This window comes from Cygnus atratus, chromosome 2 (genome assembly GCF_013377495.2).
Source record: "Cygnus atratus isolate AKBS03 ecotype Queensland, Australia chromosome 2, CAtr_DNAZoo_HiC_assembly, whole genome shotgun sequence".
NCBI lineage: Eukaryota > Metazoa > Chordata > Aves > Anseriformes > Anatidae > Cygnus > Cygnus atratus.
In genome coordinates, this window is record NC_066363.1 from 5983264 (window position 1) to 5999299 (window position 16036).

General features: G+C 45.3%; 1 protein-coding gene across 15 annotated transcripts in view; it reads left to right on the forward strand.

The window, feature by feature from the left end:
• Nucleotides 1-2577: 2577 nt before the first annotated feature.
• The window catches only part of LOC118251891 (sodium channel protein type 5 subunit alpha-like), a 208884-nt gene continuing 195425 nt past the window's right edge, over nucleotides 2578-16036 (forward strand). For 13 of the 15 annotated variants that reach the window (XM_050709330.1, XM_050709323.1, XM_050709325.1 and 10 more), the window contains exon 1: nucleotides 2591-2780. The gene's annotated coding sequence lies outside the window, so the exon portion shown is untranslated. Of the gene's footprint in view, nucleotides 2781-16036 lie in introns of all 15 variants that reach the window. The other 2 variants (XM_050709327.1, XM_050709322.1) reach the window with 2 other exon arrangements.

The window sequence follows — 16036 nt, forward strand, 5'->3', positions numbered from 1 at the left end:
GGGTAGAAATGTGCTGGCACAGCAGCAGGGTGTGACTGGAGGGGCTGTGCAGCCAAGGCTTTTGGAGCAAAGATTTACATGTGTATGCATCTGAGGACATTTTTAGTTTCTTATATCCCTGCCCGTGCTTTAACAGAACAGAGTTTGCTTCTGCGGATTGATGTTACACAGACATTGCTGGAGCTTTAACGCAAATTCAGGAGTTTCATGTTTAACTTTATGGTGTTGAAGACATGCCCATCCTCTGTCTGCTTTAGGTCCTCATGAGAATGTCCTTCCCTATGCACAGCAACTATTCAGTTTCTCATCAAGTGATTAAAAAGTTGAGCTGTTCCCTGAGGATTTGTCTTCCTCTATCTCTTACCTCCTACAGCTTCCTGCACTGCTCTAGGCTTTCAGGGGCTGTTTTCCCATCAGGGATCTTCCTCCCTGCTCACGCCCATCCTCCTCTGCTTTTTGTAGCCTTCAATCCCCTCCATCTCCTTTCATTTCTGTTCTTCATTTTCTAGTCCCAATACTTTTCCGATCTCTACCTCTTCTTCTCATCTCCCTCTCTCCTCCTACTCTTTCCCATGACACACTTCTCATTCATTCCCTGTTTTTCCAGCTAGCATCTATGCATGTTTTGAATCCCTCACTTGATAATTTTTTTGGATGTGAGCTTCCTTTTGAACTGAGACCTCCTCATCACCCACCTTTCTGGGGCCACTTTTTTTTTTTTTTTTTTTTTTTACTATTTTGTAGCCTCTTCAGTTCTTTCCTGCCTCATCTGCTCCTTTCCCAGCATTTCTATAGTTGAATCGATACCCAGACCTGAGCTGCTTTCACAGGAGTTTTTATTGCAGCCCCAGACCCTTTCCAGAGCAGTAACAGCCACTTCGGAGCCCATCACAAGCAACTAAAGCCATGCCCATTTCTCCTGTATACAATATTTTACCTTGCTCAGTGTTGTGAGGACTTTTTGCAGTTTTTCAGAAGTTTATTTCAGTTTTACCATCCTGAATACTTCAATATTGGCAGCAAATGGTCACTCTTCTCTTCACCTATGAGCATCCACCTATGAGCTTCCCACTTATTACCAGGCATCTTATTTTTGGTAAAAGCAACTGTTTCTGCTCCCTTCCATGCCACCCTGTAAGCATGACTTGGCCTCATCTGTTCCTTAAGGCCTGAAGTGCTCACGGCACAAAGCTGCAGGAGCTCTTGGGTTGGGTTGGGTTGGGTTTGGTTGTCCGTGGGGTGAAGAGAAGGCAGCCTTGGCACTATTCACACCTTCCGCCTTCCCCTGGTGCTGGGGTCTCCTTGCTATGTCCCACTCCTCAGCACCTTTTTTCTCCCTTGTTCTCCCCCAACCTATTTTGCTGCAGCTCCGTCCCACCTGCTCCCCCACCCCGCCTTCCTCCCCAGACCTCCCCATCCCACCTTGCTCCATAGCCCTCCTTTCTCTCCCTTCCTTCCTCTGTATCCTTCTTCCTTTCCCGTCTTTTATCCCTTACCCCTGCTTATGCTTCTCTATCCTTCCCTATCTTCTCCATCCTACGTTCCTCTCCATCTCTCTCTACTCTCTCCACCCTTCCTTCTCTCCATCCTTCCTTCTCTCTCTATCCTTCCTTCCTTCTCTCCCCACCCCTCACCCTTGACTATCCTTTCCCCATCCTACCTTCCTCTCCATTCTCTCTTCCTCTTTATTCTGTCCCCCTTCCTCCCTTGTCTCCCCTCATTCTTCCCCAGCCCTCCTCATCCCATCCTTCCTCCTACCCCCTCCCTTTCCCATCTGTTCTCCATGCCCACCTTTCCCCCTTGCCTTTCTTTCCCCCATCTTCTTCTTTTCTCCCCAACCCTCCTTCCTCCCCATCCTTTTCCCCAACTCCCCATCCTCTTCCTTCCTCCTCATCCCTCCTTCCTCCCCATCCTCTTCCCCCACCCCATCTTTCCTTCCTCCCCATCGACTTCCCTCTCCTCATCTCTCCTTCCTCCCTATCTCTCCTTCCTCCCTTCTCTCCATCCTTCCCATCCTCTTCCCCCCTTCACATTCTCTTCCCCCTCCCCATCCCTCCTTCCTCCCCATCCTCTCCCTTCCTCCCCATCCCTCCTTCCTCCCCATCTCCTTCCTTCCTCCCCATCCTCTTCCCACCTCCCCATCTCTCCTTCCTCCCCATCCTCCTCCCACCTCCCCATCCTCTTTCCCTCTCCCCATCCTTCCTTCCTCCCCATCCCCTTCCTTCCTCTCCATCCCCTTCCTTCCTCCACATCCTCTTCCCCACTCCCCATCCTTTTTCCCCACTCCCCATCCTTTTCCCCCCTCCCCACCCATTCCCCCCCTCCTCCTCTTCTGCCCCCCCTCCCCATCCTCCCTCCCCCTTCCCAACACCCCTCCCCACCCCATCCATCCCACCCCTAACCCCCCACCCCCCAAAAAATTTTCCTCCCCCTTCCCCCCAACCGCACCAGAGGGCGCTGCGGGCCGGCCCCGGCCCCGGCCCGGCTCGACGGGGCGGGGAAGGGCGGGATGTGCCTCCCTCCCTCCCTCTCTCCTCCCTCCATCCCTCCTTCCCCCCCTCCCTCCCTCCCGCCCCCGCCGCCCGGCCGGGGCTGCGCTCCCACGGCTGCCGCACACGGCGCGGCGGCTCCGAGCCATGAGCCCTCGGCGGCGGCCGGGCAGCGCGCCCCGCAGCCGGGCTCTTCCCTCGGGACGTTCCTCTGGGGGACTAAAAACTCTGTGGATACAATGAAGTGGCTCTGGGACTCTTGGGGTAGCAGGAAAAATTAAATAAACCGATGTAAGTTTCTCTTTTTTGTTGTTGTTGTTTTGTTGTTGTTGTTGCTTGGTAATAAAAAGGAGAGCCAAAGATGTCTGGTTGTGAAAATGTTGGAGGAATTTGGCGGGTTGGGATTTTGCCTTCCCCCAAAGTTTTCCCCTCGAGGTGGGAGCGCTGTCCCGTCCGGGCAGGGTGTCGGTGAGGCTGCCGGGCTGGAGGAGAGAGAAGTTGGCTCAGCAGAGCTTGCGCCGGGGTGTAAAAGTGGAGGAGGTAGAGATGTAGGGTTTGCTGCTGAAGGGGAACTCTGGCTGGGAATTTGTCTAGTTTCCGTCTCGCTTCCGCGTCCAGAAGTGCCGGAAAGAGATAACAACACAGAAAATACTCTGCAAATTGTTCGGTAATGTCATGTGGTGTCGGATGTCTTTGAATGGAAATTTAGTGGCACGTTTTGAAGGGAAGAAATGAGCTAGAATGGTTATTTCCACGGTGGCAGGGAAAATTAATCATTCTCCTGTATCATGAGAGTACTACAGATATTGCTTGTAAGAACTGTCATAATATATTAAGTATATATCATAATAACACCACTCACCTCAAAGCCATTTGTAGAACACCTGTGCTTAAAACACTTGGAGTTTTTAATGGCATACATTAAAAACTCCACTTGGCTTATGCAAGTAAAAGGAAAGCAGGGAGAGCTGTGCTGCACTCCGGCAAGGTGATCATGATTTTATCAAGGCAGCCCCGGGGGGAACGGTGACATACTGGGAGCACCGCGAGAGAGAATGAAAGCTAAATTAAACTAAAACTTATGCAACCAAAGTGTGGCTGCAATGGAAACAAATCAGACTTCTTTATTATATTTTTTCCTGGAGATTTGGGTGAGGAGGTGGAGATGAGCTTCTAAAAAGTGGAGAAATACATGAGCTGCGTGCACCTACGGCAACAGGTTTTGTTTTGCCCGGAAAGGATGAGCTGAGCTTTGTGGGTGCTTGAGCTGAGCCTTTCCAGTTGCAACTGGGGCAGCTGCCGATCCCACAGACGGGCGGCGGATCCGGAACTGGTGGCCCCGATTTCTCCCACAGCTGGGGCGACAAGCAGCTATTCCCGAAATACAGGGCGTATGGTGGAATAACCGCGGCGATTCAAAGAGGATTTGTCAATACTAAAAATAAACAGTCCCGCAGATGTGTCCTAACGGGTCATGTCCAGTCATAACATTTTCAGGGCGGATGTGCCGATTTCACGATTTTGCTTGTGCGTGTCCTGTCCAGGGTGCTGAAGTTCATTTTGCTGCTATTTTCCAGGATTTCTGGGCTTTGCAGGAGTGGTTTTTGGAGGCTTCCTCTCGGGTTAAGGCGGTGCAGGTTGAGTTGGAGGGTCCCCCCGGGTGGCATGATGAGGACGCAGGGATGTGTTTTCAGACATGTATATTTGATCCGTCCTTTTGGCGTGGGAAAGCAGGCCAGGTGGAGCCGCAGATGGATCCAGCGGATCCTATAAGCTTTTGGTGGCAGAGAATGGGAAAGGTCAGGGCTGTAAGGCAGCAAGGAGTGAAACCCCCTTATTCTAATGGACTAAGAAAGTGGTGGTTTTGAGAGTGTTGCTGCTTATTGGTTTGGGTGTCTTGACTCCGATGAGATGTTGTCTGGTTCCAAAAAAGTTGTGGGGAACCCTCTGTTGGGATGTGATAGGAATGATGCAAATGGGATTGGAATGATGCCCAATGATTTCGGTAATATTTTTGTTTTTCTGGTGTAGCCTTTTCAAATGGCAAGCACAGCTGACGGAGACCTTCAGAAATAGAGGGTGCTTAAGAAAAAAAGCATGTCTTTTGGGGGAAAAGTGTCTCAACAATTAGGCAATGGAAGCCTGCGCTGCAAGTTGTGATATTTTTAGATTAATGTGCCAAAAGGTCTCAGCTTTAAGTAGTGGGGTTTATGTAATCTTTGGTATGAGACAAATCACAGTATTGCCAGAAATAAGCATAGAGGAATATGTTACTTAACTTGAATGTGTTTGGAGTTTCATGTTGTAACGTGTTTTTTTCTCAGTTCTTGAAATTAATTCTGAATACTTTTATCATGCAGATTTGTACTTTTTGTTTAGGACTCTCAAAGGGCTTTACAGACACAGAAGATCAGATTTTGATACTGTGTTTGCATGGAGAAGTAGTTTATGCTGTGAGGAGCCCTGTAGATTTAAAGCATGCAAAAACTCTGTACAGTGTGGTTGAGAGCTGATATTGTTTCATAGTCTCAGTCACTTGTTAGAGATCACAGAGGAACTCAGTTGCATCATTGGGTATGTAGCACAAATATCTTGACCATGATGGGTGTATGTAGATCATGAGGCTTTCTGCCTCTGAATGACAGCTTATGGGTATAGAGTTTAAAACTGCAACACAGAGGAAAGCATTGTATTCTTGGCTTGAATCAGAAACAAGCCTCTGTTCATGCTATGATGGACTAACCCCCATGGGACCAGTTAACACCTCCTAAGACTTTTACAGGTACAGAAAACGGCTGAGTAGTGACTGTGTTCTTGATTTAAATGCATAGCCATAATTATATTTAAAATTTGTATTGATAGAAAATGACATTCTGAAAGGCATAGAAGATTTATGAAATATAGCTAGTTTTAACTTCTTTAAAAGTCTTATTTTTGGTATTAGACAGGTATTTCTCTCTTCTTTACTATTTTCAGTTTAGTATCTGAAAGGAATCCTCTGCACATGTATGTGAGGAAAGAACATTTTGGGTTGCCTGTTAAAGCGTGTTGAGTGGTTATTCGGAAATTTTGGTCATGCTTTTTGGAAGGAACAGTTTATCATCTATCACCCCCTCAGATGTCTTTGTTTTTGGAAGCTCAGTTTGAAAAACACAGAAGAGACCTGTTGTTTTCATAGGGTGGTTGCTCAGTTCTTCTTTAAAATTACTACCTTGTAAGTTGTCTCCAATCGTCTTCAAGAATTATTTTGGAAAATTATAGGTCTGATAGTTAAAAGGTGGCAACAAGTAATTTCTCACTTCTGTTAAATAAAACTCATCTTTTACAAAGGCAGTGTCTCTCTGAAGTATATACTTGACTTCTGCTTGTGTTACATGCTATCTTGTGGTAGAGCCTTAATCAAAGTATGAATTTATATTTTAAATTCTATCACTGCTTCTCCCTTTTACTGTCTGTTGTTGTTGATGCCTGGAAGTGCCCGAGGCAAGGCTGGATGGGGCTTTGGGCAGCCTGTGCTGGCAGGAGGTGTCCCTGCCCATGGCAGGGGGGTGGAACCGGATGGTCCTTAAGGTCCCTTTCAGCTCGAGCCTTTCTTTGATTTTTATCTGGAGGAAAAGACACAAAGTCACTCGGGTATATTCGTATGTGCTTACAGTGGATATCTATTCCATGGTATCATATATCTCTGCAAACAGTTCAGATAAGCATCTGTTTTTTTATCATTAAAATAACCATCATCCTTATGAACACTGACCAATACAAAACCCCTGCTATATTTCTATTGATCTTGTTTTATTATTTATTTTGCAAACCAAACTGATGGGCCCACTTTGACCTGGCTCTGTCTCTTTGGGTTTCTCTTGCAAAGTGACAGTTTCTAAATCAGGAAGGAAATCAGGTCACATTTCTGGCTCTGCAGGATTTATATCACTGCTCTTCTTTCAAAGTAATTAGAGTTACTAATAATGAGGAAAAGAAAACTTTTCCAGAACTGGTATGTCCCTAACCCCTCTCTCCTTCTTGCTGTTTTTGTGTCACAGAAGAGATCCTGGTAGTTCAGAAAGTTTGTTGTGGAGGATCCTTTTGCTCCATCAGTCAGACAGTGACCTCCTTCAAGTTGAGCTGCAGGTGATGTGGTCACTCTTAAAAAGATGCCTTCCTTTCCTTATATTATGTTTCCTTCTTTATTCCCTACTCGTTCCAGTATGGTGTTACTGGGCCAGCTGCAGGCTGCCTGGTCCCGGTGGGTGAGCTCCCACAGTGGAGCTGCTCAGGTTTCAGCCTGGGAGAAGAACGAGGAGACTGACAAAGAGTTGTTCCCATCCTAGTCCCCGAGCAGGCTGGGGACAGAGGAGGGGGACAAGATAAGAATAAGAGACACAGTGGATTTGTTAAATACATGTAGCGCCAGCTATCGTGGTTGTGGTTTGTATCCCTTCTTTACAGTCACAGTTCACTGGGGCATATTACCAGGGAAGTTGGCAACTGAACGACAAAATTTCCCTCTCCTTTAATACGTCCCTCCTCCTTTAATACGTGAGGTGGGGCTCAGCCTCCTGCAAGGAGGTTGCAAACTCTTTGTGTGCAAAATTTTCATTCATGTCGAAAGACCCCTTATCTTTCATGGCAAAAACATGCCTCCCTGCTCTTTAAAACCAACAAAGCCATTTTAATCACAATTCTGCATGACAAAAATGGCTCGATTTTTTTTTTTAAATCATAATATTGCAAGAGCTTTTTTTAAATATAGAGATATCACACATCAAATAATAAAGTTGTACCAAAACAGGCTGAAAATTTTAAAATTCTGTTCAGCACTGAGTCTTCCTTTTTTTTTTTTTTTATTATTGAATTTAATTGATTTTAAAGTGAGAACATTTCTTATTTACCCTATAGAAAATAAGTCTGTTCCTTATCAGATTGTTTATTTGAGCTTTCAGCTTGAATTCAACTTCCCTGGCTCACTAAGCATCCACTAAAGAGGCTTTTTGCTGCAGTGCTAGAAAGCCCTGCCAACAGGTTACAGGTTGTTTTTAAACCTTGCTGGATTCCTAAGATGCTAAAACTGCTCTGCATCATTTGAAAGTTATCATACTTTACTAATTTTAATCTAACTCCAGTGTTAGTATGGGACATTTAAAAAGTCATACTGACGGTTAATATTTGAGTGTATAACACTGAAAGCAGACTGTGGGCATGAGTAAGGTGTCTGTGTTAGAAGTAAGGAGTGTCTCTCAGTCATGGAGTTTGTAGGCTGATTTTCACCAATAAGCCAGGTTTGAGGGTTGTGGAGCGGTCTTGTCTTGGTGGGGTGCAGTTGTTGTTTGTTTAGTGTGTTGGTTGTTTTTTTGTTATTATTATTATTATTATTTCTTCTTTCCTTTTTTTTTTTTTTTCTTTTTTGTTTCTAAATGCTTTAAAGGAAATTGAAGAATCTGTGCAATAGGAAGGTGTAGGAAAACTTGCCCTTGGACAAATTCTTTCAAGACCCATTAGCTGGAGATAGATTAGATACTAACTTTTGAGGCCAAAATCCATTCTCAATGACTCTATTATTCATAAAGTGATTTTTCAAAGATTCTTTTACTTATCGTAATGAAACGTTCACTTAACGCAAACAAACGGGCAGTGTTGTTTGTGTCTCAGTGGCTCAATATGCCACCATTCCCCCTGGCTGGCTTACAGAATACTGACAAGAGGTTTAAAAGTCGCAGGAGCCAGATGCCCACTTGGCCCAGGGTAATCAGAACAGGGCAGCATTTCTGGTAATTTTCAGGGAGCAAAATCCACCCCTGTCAGAGCCAGCTCAGGTTTTGTGCCCCACTGCCAGCCCACTTCAGTCCTCCGAGAAGCATTTCTGCTGCTGGGCTGTACGAGGGCAGCCATTGCCCTGGGGAAATCCCAAAAAACATGAACTTTTCAAAAAATCATACCGGTGACGATTAAATAAACCAATAAATCCTCACTGTTGTGTAAAGCTCATAAAATTGAGCAAGTCTGTGATGAAAATTTAATTTTTTCCCCCATGATATAGCCACCAAAAAGGGGTAGAAGTGTTAGGCGGAGGCTTTGCATGGTGGTGGGTAACTCTGCAGGTGCCTGTGCTGCTGGAGATGCATCACAAGCCGCGGGACAGCACGGGTGGTGGAAGGGGAGAGTGAAATGATGAGAGAGCTTCAGCCCAGCTTGCATGGCTTGGAAACGCATCATTAAAGCATTACAGCCTGACCTGTAGACAGGCATTTAGCATTGTCCCAGGTCTGACACGTTAGTAGCTGTTACATAATGCACAATTATAAAATCACACCAAAGCCTCTTTAAAATACCTGCCTTATTACAACAGGGCAATTGCGCTGCTTTTAATGGGGCTGGGTGCTGCAGGTAAGGTACCCCCTGCACCAGCGCATATTCCCCTCCCTGGCAGCTTGAAATACTTTGCCAGGTGGAGCTAACAGTGCCATTCCCTTGGTCAGAAGACCTCCTCCCTCCAAAACTCCCCAGTGCTCGTGTCCTCATCCTGGTTCACCTGCCCATGCCTGCTCTTATGTTACAGGGGTTGTCCTCTGCGTCTGGACGAGGGTTTCTACCCACCCCTGCTCCCCAGATATAGCACAGCAAGCATGGCAGCATGACGCAGCCACCTCCTTGCCCTCCCTGGGGCCATGCACATCATCTCTGTTGCCTCCCCGACTGGAGTGTGAAGCCCTGACATCAAGTGATGTGCGGCTCCCATGCTGCTGGAGGGGCTGGAGGTACTAAGAGGGCTGGGAAGCACTGAAGTATCTTAAGGATTTTTTTTTTTTTTGTCTTTATCTTTAAACAGTGTTTCACGTTGAAAAGTCTAATCTCCCTCAACACATGCATGTAATTCCCATTCACGGGAGAGTAGGCGCTGCTGCCGGCATGCTCAGGAAATAACCCCATCAGAGCTGTGGTGTGTGGCAAAGTTACCCGTAGCTTGCTGAAGTCCTTGTCGCTTTTTCCTTCGGTTCATTTGTCAAGCAGAGGGCTGGATTCTGCTCTCAGCTCCATAAATCCAGATCGACTCATCTGACTTCGGTGGAGCTAATCCAGATTTGTGCAGCAGCTTCCCCGAGGACCTCCCGGTTTCGCTCTGGGTGACAGTTAGTGTGCCAGTGTCAGAATACATCTGATCTAGCCAGATTCCCTGTCTTGAATCATTAGTTATTCCTTGGCAAAAGTTTCTCAGAAAGAGCTGTTGTATTTGAAAACAATATGCAAATTCTGTTGCTAATGTTAGAAAGTACAGGATTTTTTTTTCCCTTACTGTTGAAACTAAATATAATTTGAAAGATAACATATGAGAATTTAAATATAGCATGCAATTATACATTGCATATGAATAGTTTCTCTCATTTTTAATGTTTAGATTTTTTTACCAGTCTTTCTCAGCAGACAGCTGTTAGATAAAGAGAGAAAAGTGAATAGTTGTTATGAAACGACATGTCATAGCTAAAGGAAAAAAAAAAAAGAAAGGAATCATCATATGAATATCACAGGAAAAAGACAGAACAAGTCATCTCTCACTTCCTGTGCCTTTTGCTCCCGTCATGTCCTTTCTTGGCACTTCTGAACTTTAGCTAAATAAGTAATTTTTTTCCTGAACATAATGCTTAAGATCTGCAACAAATTTCCATTGCACTCCTGTTCTGGATGTGTTCAGGGAGTTTTGAATCAGGGCTCTGAATTCTTCACAGGAGGATGAAATGTGAGTAGAAACCTTCCTAGGAAAGTCTATGAGTTCTTGGGTTCCTTTACCCTCAGTGGAAGTCTTGTTTGATTTGCATTGGGTTTTCTTTCCTATGAAGTTGCCTAAACTTGACAGTTCCCAAAGTTCTCTCACACAGTGTCCCAACAAGCAGCTGCAAGGTGTACAGATGTCCACCTGGCTGTCCGGGGTGGCTCGGGCAACCTGCTTTGTCCTGTAGCTGTTAACACCCCAGAAACACTGCACTGGGTCACACATGGCTTTTTTTTTGGGTATGGAGGTGGCAAAAAAAGATCCCCAAACTTAAAAATATAATAATAATAAAATACTCATGGTGACTCCAGACTCCTGGGAACAGAGGAAGTGGCTGAATATGAGGTTATGGTCTGAAAACATGGAAAGATTCTGGGCTGTGGTTTTCTTTTATTAATTAGCTAAAGTGATATTCAGAATCTGAAACCAAGGCTTTTAGGCACATCTCTGGTGCCTAATTCTGCTGGCTGTCTCCTTGCACGGTGAATCAGGAGACTGTTTATTGAAGTCAGTGATGCAGCGTCAACGTAAGTGCAACATAAGGGAGATGAGGGATTTGTTTACGAGCATAAAAATCCCCTGGACAGTTTAATACTAACAGTGAAAATTACTGAATAGCTGCAAAGTACAGGCTTTAAATGTAGCTGAAATAAGTTTTCTGGAGCATTTCCAGCACTATTTTAAGGGCCTGATCCAGACCCCAGTGCAGCCAAAGGTAAAGCTCTTTTTGATTTCTTTGGATGAAGCATTATATTTCTGAAACACCATTCCTGCTCCTAGAATTTTCTAAAGGTGTCTTTCAGGTGGTTTTTGATTAACTATTAGGCCAGATGTAATGTCTTTTGTATCCCTTTAGTGCCTGGATTGGTTAAATGTAAGAAGGAAATAGCACTATAATTCTGTTGCACAGCAAATTCTGATTTTCCATGTAGTTATTTATTGGACAAGCTGTAGAAAACTATCTTTTGTTGATTGTTTTCCCAAAGAAAACTGGTTTTACCATTGCCCTTACTGTGCATCTGTCCTATCTGTCCTGTAGCTTTTGAACCTGCTGGATAATTTGGCTCAGAGATTTAGGACTAGAAGATATTTGGGCTGTGCAAGTTTTGTCAAAAGAAAGGATGATCGTGGATAGAGAATAGAGAGACTCAGAGAAAGGCCTTTTCCAACCTAGATGATGCTATCATTCTAAAGAAGGTGACTGTAGGGTGACTCAGCCACATAACTTCATGACAGCCAATCCTCCAGAGATCCATAGGGGAGCAGATTATTTTAAGTAAAGTGAACTGTTCGAAGAATTTTTATTGTATTGTACTGTATTGTATTGTATTTTTAGTACCCCACTGCCAGGCTGGTGTCCACTTAACCTACATTAACCAGCTTCATGAGGTCACATAATGCCAGGTGTAGACTACGTAGAGTTAATTGCATAGTTTTAAAGGAAATTTAGGGAACAAAGCTCTGGGATTTTGGCCCTTTTTGAAATCACATCTGAAAAGACTCCATCATAAAGATTTGTGTGCACAGCTGTAAGAGTTTGTGGTCCTGATAAAGACCAGAAGAGATGAAAGAGGGACATAGATGTTGTCCCAGAGGGCCATGGCTATCCTACTACTCTAATCCTGCCCCACACATGGCTAAGGCTGGCTCGCTGTGCATGCCTGGGAGATGTTCGTCTGTACTGGCACCACATCAAGTATAAATTACTAACCATGTATATACATACAAATCTATAAAAATCAGCAATAAAGCAGAGCTATTGAAAATGCAATTTTCAGCTGCACCAGCTAGAATGCAATTTCTAGCTCCACCAGTTGCACACTCCCCATTTTGCTGGGATCTGTCATCTGTGGTGTCAGATGGAGGATGTGTGCCTGCCTATTGCATGACACTGGTGCAAACGGAGCTGGGATGCAGCAGAGGATGAGCTGAGGACCCCCCCCGTGCATGTGCACCCTTGCAGCAAGGCTGCAGCTGCTTCTCCCCTGGCCATCGCTGCGAGATGGTATGAGGAAGGGAATATGGAGAAGTAATCCCCAGTTGACACCGAGCCTGCCAGGAGGCACCCGTGGCCAGCAGAGATTAACACAGCTACAGCGGGGACTGGCCTGGGGTCAAAGGAGCACGGAGATGGCCCCCTTCAGCCCCTCCTCCTCACCCCGCTTAGCTGCAGCCTTTGCCTTCCCTGAGCAGTCAAACCCGCCTTCTGCCATCACTTACAGACCAAAATGCTTTTTTTCCCCTATATATTGCATAGGAGGCTAATGGCGTAGTGGGCTTTCTGAGCTAATGGTTAGTAACACTTATAGTCTTTAAGTAACACTTATCTTCTGTGAGTCTGTCAAGTTACCCATCCCAATGTCAACCCTGTTCAGCAAGAAAATATGCTGAGCAGCAACATGTGGCTCCTGTGAAGTCTGGTGTCTCAGTTCAAGCACAACTTAGAGATTCAGATGTTCATTTGATGAAGAAACCGTGCTAGGAAGTGCAAGAGGGCAGGTGTGCCAGCGTGCTCCATGTTTGCTAGCTCATGTGGTGTTCATCATGCCAATGATTTCAGGTTCCTCAGATCCTGAATGAAACCTGGAGGAATGCTCTAGCAAGGACATTTTATTCTCTCACTTCAGTGGACCAGGATCCCATCTTGAATGCAGAGCACCATCAGTTCATGCTCACTGAAAATTGTGGCAGCTGAACAAGCGAAGTGCTTTGCAGCACCGCAAGGCCCAAACTAGGCCTCATGGCGGCCTGCAGCTCCCTCATGAGGGGAGCGGAGGGGCAGGCGCTGAGCTCTGCTCTCTGGGGACAGCGACAGGCCCTGAGGGAACGGCATGGAGCTGGGACAGGGGAGGGTCAGGCTGGGCGTTAGGGAAAGGTTCTGCACCCAGAGGGTGTTCGGGCACTGGGACAGGCTGCCCAGGGCAGTGGTCACGGCACCGAGCTGCAGGAGTTCAAGGAGCGTTTGGACACTGCTCTGAGACACAGGGTCTGGGTTTTGGGTGGTCCTGTGTGGAGCCAGGACTCAGTAATGCTTTTGGGTCCCCTCCAAATCAGGACGTTCTGTGATTCTAGGATTCTAGGACTCAATGCTGGACCTTGCACATTTAGTTGAAATATCCCTATGTTGGTTCTAATTTTCCTCCTAATGCTAGTCTGAAAGCTAGTTCTATATTCATAGCTAGTTTTGTGCATGTTTGAATGGCTCCCTGGTACATTATTTCTTTAGGTAGGTTTCTATAATGTTAATGAATGTGAAAGTTGTGATTAGCACGGGAGATTATTGCTTATAGCAACTACACAATGTATTAGGCAACCCATCAGTCTTGCTGTTAGAGCACTCTGCAGAATTCGATAAGTGACATTATTTACACAGTTGCCTTTATGAGCCTGAGAAACTTTGCAAAAACATGTTATAATCTGGGCAATAGCTTTGCTAAAAAGCAAGTTAGCTTCATCGATTGCATTTCTTCACTTTAGTTACTGAACTGCGTGCTAAAAATAAATTAAAAAAAGCCATAATTGAGATCAATCTCTAATTGATTTTGACTTGTCGTGCCCAGTTAAAAGCAGAACCGATGCTTTCTGGAATGTTACTGATGTTCAGAGACTTTGTAGAGCTGCATACGTGGAAAAGCATCAATAGCAAAAAGTAAGATCTCTTGATTTGGGCTTCATACAGAATTTTTGGTCCTTAAATGTCAGACTAAAGTTTAAGTGTTCTTCAAAGTCCAGCAAGAAACTTCAGTGTCAATGAAATTCCTGGTAAAACTGTCCTGTGAGGCTTTGCTGCCTGTAAAGGCTGGTTCCTAGAACCAGAAATCACAGTGATCCATGGACTGCGTAAGCAAAGGCTTGGCAATAGGTGGTTAACGTGGCGAGCCTCCGATGGGGAGATCCGTGGTGGGATCTGTGCTCTTCACGCGACGAGAGCCAGCCACAGCTGCTCCATGGCTGCTTTGGCTGCGGGTCAGCCAGGGACAGATGCGCCTAGGACAGCCAGGATGGGCTGCACGGCTCCGTGCTGTCCTCGCACAGGGCTCATGGCAGACTCAGGTTGCAGCTCCGGTGCTAAACATTGTGGAAAACGCTCTTTCCGAGAAGCGTGAGGTCAGGTGGGGACCCACGGGCCATGTCCCTTTCCTCCATCTCCAAAAATATCGCCCCGCTCCCTCTGCTGCTTTTCTGGATGTTTTTCACTGGACTGCCAGCCCTGTGCCGCAGGGATGGAGGGAGGGGAGAGCCAAAGCAGAGGACAGCCTATTTTTAGGCTGACTATCTCCCACTCCCTGTCATGCTGGGTGCCAACGAGGTGGTGTCGCGGGGCGATGCTCGCCTGTCTGCAACACAGCCCCTGGAGCAGGAGAGGAGCAGAGATTTGAGCCATCTTCCTGCAGGCAGGGAGGGACCCCATGCCTGTCTAGATCAGCAGTAATTTTTCACCTTTGCATCTGTTTATTTCCAACTGGATAGCTTTCTCATCCCACCCCTCGCATTTTGTAACAGAGCTACATAAATGCTGTACCGTGCAGTGTTTTCAAGTCCAAGTGCAGGAATTCTGTTTGTGCCTTTCACTTGATTTGGTAGTGGGATAAAAAAAATAAATACAGGTTATAGACTTTAGGCTCAACCGCATCCATCAGAGATTGTTAAACTGTAAAGTGAAACTGTGATCACTTCCTCCATTTCCATAATAGCAGAGGAGTCCCCATAATTCATTAGTGTTGGAGCTAGAGCATATATTACCTAGAAAACATGAATTCAGGGAGGTGGATTTTCCGTCCTTCAGTCTTTGGTAAATTGGCAGTCTTCAGAAAATCACGGTTAAATTATTTTGTTAGCAGTGTGCACATTGTGCCTTATTTATATATCTTTTGTTCCAGTTCCTGGCCACTGGATTTCTTCTATCTTTGTCTGGCAGACTGCAAAGCCCTCTGTAATATGCAGAGTAGCAGTATTGTGGCTGTGTTTGTCCAAGAATACTAGTACAGAGGTGAATTCATCCTTTCCCTTTCTCTTTGGTATGATGGAGCTCTTAGCATCATTTACCGTAAGTCTGGTTTCCAGCCTGTAAACGTCCTTGGTGATGCTTCCCTCAGCCTTTCTAATTCATCCCCATAACCCTTGAGTTGGCGACATCAAAACTGAGCACTGTACGGGGGCAACATTCCCATCAAACTATATTTGTGCCCTCTCAGTGCTGATTAACCAAGCCCTGCATCAGCTATTCTGCTCGTTTGGCCAGAAAGCGGAGAGGCCAACGGTCACTCAGATCTTTCTGTTTATCCATATAAAATCCTGCCACAAGTGCTTTACAGCAGTGTTCCAAGACCTAGGAAAGCAACATTGATACTCAGAGTGCATTCTGACCAAGCCTCTAGTAACCCTTGGGTACAGTTGTCCTGACTTGTTGATTTAAAAAGTCAAGCTGTAGAAGCTTCTGTATGTAGTACTTCTTTGTTATTTGTAAAATGGAAAAAATGTCATTCTCGGCGTGTTCTTCCTCTGTTGTATTTTTTTTCCCCTGAATACAGAACAGAAATCTGTATTGAACATTTTTGCCTTTTCTATGGCATTGCACCTGACAGTACTTCCACAATACATTTTGGTCCTTGTGTTTGAAAAGTTCATTCTTGTCTTCAAAAAGGCCAGTGATGTCTCTAGCCACAGATTTCTCACTGTGTCTTTTTACTTTATTGTTGGAACCTAAGTCACTTTTATCATTCTTGTCTTCCTTTTATTTTATTTTATTTTATTTTATTTATTTTATTTTATTTTATTTTATTTT